The following is an 8,165-nucleotide window of genomic DNA, read 5'->3' as shown; positions in this document are numbered from 1 at the left end:
TCCACCTCTTTCTTTGCCCTTCCCACCCGCAGTTCTGATGCTTCCTTTCTGATCCACTTGCTGCCTTGGTAAAGAAATGCTACCCCTATTGAATTCCACTAGGACATCAATTTTTAATATGGGAAGAGCAAGTGGGGGCAATGAGTGAAACTCTCAAATTGAACTTAGGAAGCCACGAAGAAAAGAAGGAAATAATTCTGAATGAGGTGTGTCTGATAGTGGAGGCCTGCTGGCTTCTTTGTGGCTGCATTGTTTTCCAATAATACAGAGGTGAATCGAGGGCTTTATGCACTGACGCACCAAGAATTGTGTGTTTCAGCCTGCAGGTGCCCTTTATTGATTCATGAAAATTAAGAGCTGAGCAGGAAGACAGTTTTATTCCTTCCTAAGTTGGCTCCCAGATACCTTTGGTTTTCATCTGGCAATCATTTTGTACAAGTTACAATGGACTGTTTGCTGACTGATCTCTTTGAAATGGGAAGTTATCAACATGTGGAAAATAAAAATAAGACCTTAATTCTTGACTTCTAAGGTAGCTTACTTCTCTTCCAAAAAGTACAGAGCAACTTGTCATGGGAACATCAAATTGTTTCATAAATTAATATCAGAACTTCTAAATTGACCATCACTCTTAAAGATAATTGTCCTCATTCATGCACATGATTTTGATTATCCTAATACAGCTGCTTTTCTAAGTTTGAATATGGTACTTTCTAGATTAGAACTCTCCCCCCCTCCCCAACCAGCTATCTGTTAATTCTAGTTTGATGGTTGCTAGGCTTGGAGAAATAGATTGTAAGTATTCTTGCATTGCAGAAAGATCTAAAACTAAGGATATTTGTGTGATCAAGGCCAACATGATAATTCAAGCAAGCTGGACTGATCAATCAGTGGAGTTCTACTCAAAATAAGCATCTTTGTACTTTAGCATGTTGATCAAATTGTCTTTATTGCACAAGCTATATATGAATTTGGAAACCTGGATGAATGATTGATTTGTGTGTAATTAATATCTAGTAAGTATGTGTATGCAGGAGTTCTGCCCATTTCACTTCCACACTTTTGTACATTCGTGTGAGATGTGACATTTGTATAATTAGAGTTAATCACATTTGTTCAGCCTAAGCACTTTCTTGGTAATAAGTACTACTCCTTAACCAAAAAGGTTTAGGATTAAACATTAATAAACTATGCATAATATCAACAATTTAATGTTTTTCTGTGATAATGATATTCTGGCTAATTTGTAAAGACTGACAGTCCCCAGGTTAAGAACAAGTTCTGTTCCTAAATTTGACTTTTAACTTGAATTTTATGTGCTAAATTGGAACTCGTATTCACAAACAGACTGCTGATAACTAAAAACAGTGGATGCAGGGATGAAATGCTCCCAGTTCGGACCGGATCGCCCGATCCGGTAGTGATGGCGGCGGGTGGTTCGGAGAACCAGTAGCAAAAATCCCTGCCCCCCCCACCATGCCCAGCTGAGCCGCGTGATCATCAGAGGCTTTTTTTTTTTACTTTTAAAAGCATTTTTTCTACAGCCTCTTCAGCCGAAAAAAATGCTTTTAAAAGTAAAAAAAAAAGCCTCTGATGATCGCACGGCTCAGCTGGGATCGTCAGAGCCTTTTAAAAGCATTTTTTTTACAACCTCTTCGGCCGGGTCCTGTTTCATGGATTCAGAGATTCACCCAGTTCATCTAGAATCAGCTCAGAACTCTACTTACCTGATTTGAGGCATCAATCTTTATTTCAAAAATCAGATCTTCATTCCTTCTCTTGACTATCATTGGAAATCTACATGCTCTTCTCATTTGCACAATTAGAAATAAACAGGGTCATTAATCAGTAATGAATCTTGACAAATTTTAAATAGACATACATGGGTTTGTATTTAATATTTTAAAAAGAGCTACTGAAATTTGCAGGCAACATATGCTAAAGTGGTCAAGTCTTTCACATTTAAAATCAGTATATTCTCAGGGGATTTTTTTCAAAAACAGCTTCATATGTTTATGTTTCCAATTGGAAGACAGTTATGAGTGACCAATATAAAATGATGTGCAGCGTAGAAGTAGTCTTATCTTTTAAACCTGCAAAGTGTCAGAAAATCCGTGACTTCTATGCAAATCTCTGTATCTTGGAAAAGGATATAATGGACTACCACATACAGGTAGTCCTCGACTTACAACAGTTCATTAAGTGACCGTTCAAAGTTACAGTGGTCTTACCAAGTTACAACTGAAAAATGTGACTTATGACCGTTTTTCACACTTACGACCGTTGAAGCATCCCCATGGTCACATGATCAAAATTCAGATGCTTGACAACTGGTTCATATTTATGATGGCTGCAGTGTCCTGGGGTCACGAGATCCCCTTTTGCGGCCTTCTGACAAGCAAAGTCAATGAGAAAGCCAGATTCACTTAACAACCATGTTACTAACGTAACAAATGCAATGATTTGCTTAACAACTGTGGCAAGAAAAGTTGTAAAATGGGGCAAAACTCACTTAATAAATGTTTCACTTGTTTGAGTTCTCATCTTTTTGGTACCAAGTAGTAATGTCTTGAGTTCTCATTTTTGGTAAGAGCCATCTTGCATAGAGATAAGCAGCAGTAGCTTCTTAACTGAACTACTGTGACAATTATATATTTGTACACAATTGGAAACTTCAGGCAGCACTAAATGGTCTAAGTGCACCTGCCCTTAACTGTTCCTACCTGTGTCTCAGGACACAGTATAAAAGAAGTTGGCAACTTGTGACCCTCATAGATCCCCACCACCTGTGTTTGTGTGATTTCCATCATTTCCACCCACTAGAATCTCATTGCTAAAATTCGACAGCAAATTCCTGCTTATTTATTTATTTATTTATTTAATTAAATTTTTATACCGCCCTTCTCCAAAATAGGACTCAGGGCGGTGCACAGCCAAGGTAAAAACAAGACATATATACAAACATGGTGAATCTAAAAAACTATTTAAAATAATTAAATGTTTTGGCCGAATTAAAACCATTTCCAATTTAAAATCAATTTAAAAATTAAAAAATTTGGTCAAGCCAGCCCAGCTTGTTGGAATAAATAGGTTTTTAGGGCCCGACGAAAAATCCGGAGGTCTGTTATTATGCGTAATTCTGGGGGGAGGGTGTTCCAGAGGGTAGGCGCCACCACAGAGAAGGCTCTCCCCCTGGGGGTCGCCAGCCGACATTGCCTGGCGGACGGCACCCTGAGGAGGCCCACTCTGTGTGAGCGTACTGGCCGGTGGGAGGCTATTGGTGGCAGAAGGCGGTCTCGTAAGTACCCCGGCCCTAAGCCATGGAGCGCTTTAAAGGTGGTCACCAACACCTTGAAGCGCACCCGGAAGACCACCGGGAGCCAGTGCAGCTCGCGCAGGAGAGGTGTCACGTGGGAGCGCCTCGTCGCCCCCATGATCCCCCGCGCGGCCGCGTTCTGGACCAGCTGGAGCCTCCGGGTGCACCCCAGGGGGAGCCCCATGTAGAGAGCGTTGCAGTAGTCCAGGCGGGAGGTGACGAGGGCCTGAGTGACTGTGCGTAGGGAGTCCCGATCTAGAAAGGGACGCAACTGGCGTATCAGGCGAACCTGATAAAAAGCCCCCCTGGCCACGGCCGTCAAATGATCTTCCAAGGACAGCCGTGCGTCCAGGAGGACGCCCAAGTTGCGAGCCCTCTCCGTGGGGGCGAGTGATTCACCCCCAATAGTCAGCGATGGCGTCAGCTGGCTATATCGGGACGCCGGAAGCCACAGCCACTCGGTCTTGGAGGGGTTGAGCTGGAGCCTGTTTCTCCCCATCCAGGCCCGCACGGCCTCCAGGCACTGGGACAGCACTTCAAGGGCATCATTGGGGTGGCCTGGGGTGGAGATATACAGCTGGGTGTCATCAGCGTATTGATGGAACTCCACCCCGAAGCCACGGATGATCTCACCCAGCGGCTTTACATAAATGTTGAACAGAAGGGGCGAGAGTACCGACCCTTGTGGCACCCCACAAGCAAGGTGCCTCGGGGTCGACCGCTGCCCCCCTGTCAACACAGATTGCGACCGGTCGGAGAGGTAGGAGGAGAACCACCGCAAAACGGTGCCTCCCACCCCCAACCCCGCCAACCGGTGCAACATGATACCATGGTCGATGGTATCAAAAGCCGCTGAGAGGTCTAACAGGACCAGGATAGAGGAATGACCCCTATCCCGGGCCCTCCAGAGATCATCCACCAATGCGACCAATGCCGTTTCCGTGCTGTGCCCAGGCCGGAAGCCGGACTGGAGCGGGTCTAGATAGACAGCTTCATCCAGGTACCGGGGAAGCTGTTGCGCCACCACACTCTCAACAACCTTCGCAACGAAGCGAAGGTTGGAGACTGGACGATAGTTAGCCAAAACAGCCGGATCCAGAGAGGGCTTCTTGAGGAGGGGCCTCACCACCGCTTCTTTCAAAGCGGCCGGCAGGACCCCCTCACCCAAAGAAGCGTTAACAATCATCTGGAGCCAGCCTCGCGTCACCTCCCGGGAGGCCAGTACCAACCAGGAGGGACACGGGTCCAATAAACATGTGGTCGCGTTCAGCCGTCCCAGGATCCTGTCCATGTCCTCGGGAGTCACAGGATCGAACTCCCCCCAGATAACACTCTCAAGACCTGCCTCAGTCATCCCGTCCGGACATACCCAGTCAGAGGCCAGCCCCTCTCGAATCTGAGCGATTTTGTCATACAGATATTGCACAAAATCCTCAGCTCGACCCTGCAAGGGGTCATCCCGCACTTCCAGATGGAGGAGGGAGCGGGTCACCCTAAACAGGGCGGCTGGGCGATTATCTGATGACGCGATAAGAGCGGCAAAATAGCTAGTTTTCGCCGTTTTTATCGCCACTAGGTAGGTCTTAATATGAGACCTCACCCGTGTTCGGTCAGATTCGGAGCGGCTGGTCCTCCAGCTACTCTCCAGGCGTCTTTTCCGGCGCTTCATCTCCCTAAGCTCCTCGGAGCTCCTGCTTGGAGACATGTGCACTTTTATATTTTAAAGATAAAATAAACCCTAAAATAGGGGATGTTAATGGTCTGGTACAGTGGTGAAATCCAAATTTTTTTACTACCGGTTCTGTGGGCGTGGCTTGGTAGGCATGGTGTGGCTTGGTGGGCGTGGCTTGGTGGGCATGGCAGGGGAAGGATACTGCAAAATCTCCATTCCCACCCCACTCTGGGACCAGCCAGAGGTGGTATTTGCTGGTTCTCCGAACTGCTCAAAATTTCCACTACCGGTTCTCCAGAACCTGTCAGAACCTGCTGGATTTCACTCCTGGTCTGGTAGATAAAGCATCCATTTTGAATATCCTCCAAAGAGCGAAAAATTGACTCTGCTTCCTCCAGTGTTACATCATCTGCAGACCTCAATTTAAAAAAAAAAAAAAGTTAATAAAAGGTAGATTCAGCCAGCCTGGAAGCAATTCTCCACCAATGGAGGAGGTTCAAGGCTGATCATGTATCGCTTCAGTCTTAGGCCAACGTTGCTTCATGAGGCAGTTTCAAGAGTGAGCAACATACTTATTAGAAGTTTTGCATAGACCTAGCACATAACTTATCCTGTTTCCCTCATGAGTCATTTGGACTCCCCATCACCTCTTTAATCTCAGATGGGACACATCTTGATGTTCCACACTTGGAGATGGGGAATTTCAGTTTACATTCTACATTAGTAAATGGTCATTAGTAAGACATCAACCCAAGACAACCCAGAGTACTGTATATATATATCTTCCTGTTTTTAAATCTTTTCCAGACAACACAGAAGACTATATACGTCTTCCTGTTTTTTAAAACTTTCCCAGTTGATGATTTCCTTTTAATTGCATCTTATCAATTGATTCTTAAGTACCTAATGCCAAGAACTACCAATACTATAAACACTGAAAGCACTACAGGAATAATACTGGGGAAATCCCAGACAGAGTCCTCATTTTAATTGTGTTCTTTAGAAGTGAGTAGTGTATTAATAGCCAACAATATCACTTCAAAGGAAAGTCTAGCCACTACTAATCCGTTTCAGACAGGTTTTATCATCATATTTTATTGGAGACATCCCGCAAGATATACCACAAGATATACCACTTTATTTACACAAGATCTTTCAAGGCAAGATTAATCTGCTCTTTCTGGCAGTCACCTTAGGCAAAAAGATGAATTGTCCATGATTGTAAATATGTACCATATCTGTGGAAAAGCAAGGCAAAGCAATGTTAATTTTTGTTTCATGACTGAAATGACTGCTATTCTGGCTCATTTTGACCATTGCATTAGAGCAGGGGTGAAATCCACTTACAAATGGATTTTGCAAATGTGAGCACATGCACTTCCTCCACGCATCTGCAGAGCCTTCTGCTCATGCTCAGAGGGTCAAAAACGAATGTGATGACGTCCGGGTGGGTGGGCGGAGCCTCCCGCCACCGGCGCTACCAGTTTGCCCGAGCTGCATAGAACCAGCTGCATTTCACCACTGCATTAGAGTCAGGTAAGATTGAAGTTAAAATATAACTTGGGAAGTCTCCAAGTTGACAAATCGTTGGCGTTCATTTCTTTGTTTTCAACTATGCTTCTAAGAAGAAAAGAAGTTTCTTTCTTGAAGAATTCGTGCCTAAATCATATCACTAACTCTTTTTCATGTGCTTCCAGTCTTGATCAATAGCCCATCTCCAAATTTAAAAGATGGGGTTTCTTCTGTATCCAGAAACTGCCCCTTTAATTTCAATTACAGATATAATCTAAAGATACAAACTTTAGCCTGGTGGCTGATTTAATTTTACCATCTTGGGTATGTGCTGACCTGAGAAATGTTTTGTCTGCAAGGATGGCAAATGTCACCAATTGAGAGCAATTCTTGATGGATGTACTCAGCCCATTCCTAATTCTGGGAAAATGTTTAAAGCAGCATAAGAGGAAACAACCATCTTCTGTAATTTAAAAGAAGAAAATGATGCCCCATTTTAGGAATAGGGTGGTAAGGGAAGTAGAATGGCATGGGGAGGGAAGATGGTTAAAAAACTAACTTTGTTCTGCTTTTTCTTCTACTGTACATTGAAGAGACCTAGTGCAGTCTAATGTGAGAACATATCTGACTTGATCAAGTGGAACTCAGGTTCACATCTGAGCCAGTGGTGGGTTTCAAAATTTTTTACTACCAGTTCTGTGGGTGTGGCTTGGTGGGCGTGGCATGGCTTGGTGGGCGTGGCTTGGTGGACATGGCAGGGGAAGGATATTGCAAAATCCCCATTTCCTCCCGATCAGCTGGGACTCTGGAGGCAGAGAATAGATGGGGGCGGGGCCAGTCAGAGGTGGTATTTACCGGTTCTCTGAACTACTCAAAATTTCCGCTACCAGTTCTCCAGAACTGGTCAGAACCTGCTGAAACCTATCTCTGATCTGAGCCCCTAGATGGATTAACTGAGTAGCTCCTGTAACTGCTTATAATTACCGGTATGTGTGAATATATTGGTTTGAATTTCTCTCAGTTTGTCTTGTCTGCAAATTTTATTTTTCTCTCCCCTTCTCTTTCTCTCTTTTTCATTTTAAATTTTGGTTTATCCCATTCTCAAAGCAGTTGCAGATGTTATTTTTCAAGGGTAACTAATGTTTTTATGTAGATATACTTTAATATCTAAATATTTGCATTTTGCTTCAGGTATGGTTTTTATATGAGCCACCCAGAGTTGTTTGCTGAGATGGGCAGCTATACAAATCATAACGTTTTAAATTGGGGTATTTTAAATTTCTGGGATTTTAATTGGAGCCTAATTATTTAATGATTTTAAATTTTAATTATGGTTTTGTTTCTGTGTTTTTAAATAGGCTGTACACCACCCTGAGTCCTTCGGGAGAAGGGCGGTATAGAAATAAAATTATTTATTTATTTATTTATTTTAAATAAATAAACACATTTTTTGCATTTTTGTGAATGGTTTCCTACTTTTTGAAGACAATTGGCAAACTGTGTGGCAAAATTCAGAGATGCATGCATTTTAAAGACTGAAAATGGAAAAACAGTTAACTTTACATTCAAATCAGTCAATAAATGTCTTCTCCATTGCTGATTACTACATAATGGAATCACTTCCATTACACTTGAGTTGCAATGCTTTATTGATGAATCAACTCT

Source organism: Pituophis catenifer, unplaced genomic scaffold (assembly GCF_029215685.1).
Source record: "Pituophis catenifer annectens isolate HBS135680 unplaced genomic scaffold, rPitCat1.0.hap2 SCAF_1, whole genome shotgun sequence".
In the NCBI taxonomy this organism is placed as follows: Eukaryota; Metazoa; Chordata; class Lepidosauria; order Squamata; family Colubridae; genus Pituophis; species Pituophis catenifer.
This window is presented reverse-complemented; position numbering follows the sequence as displayed.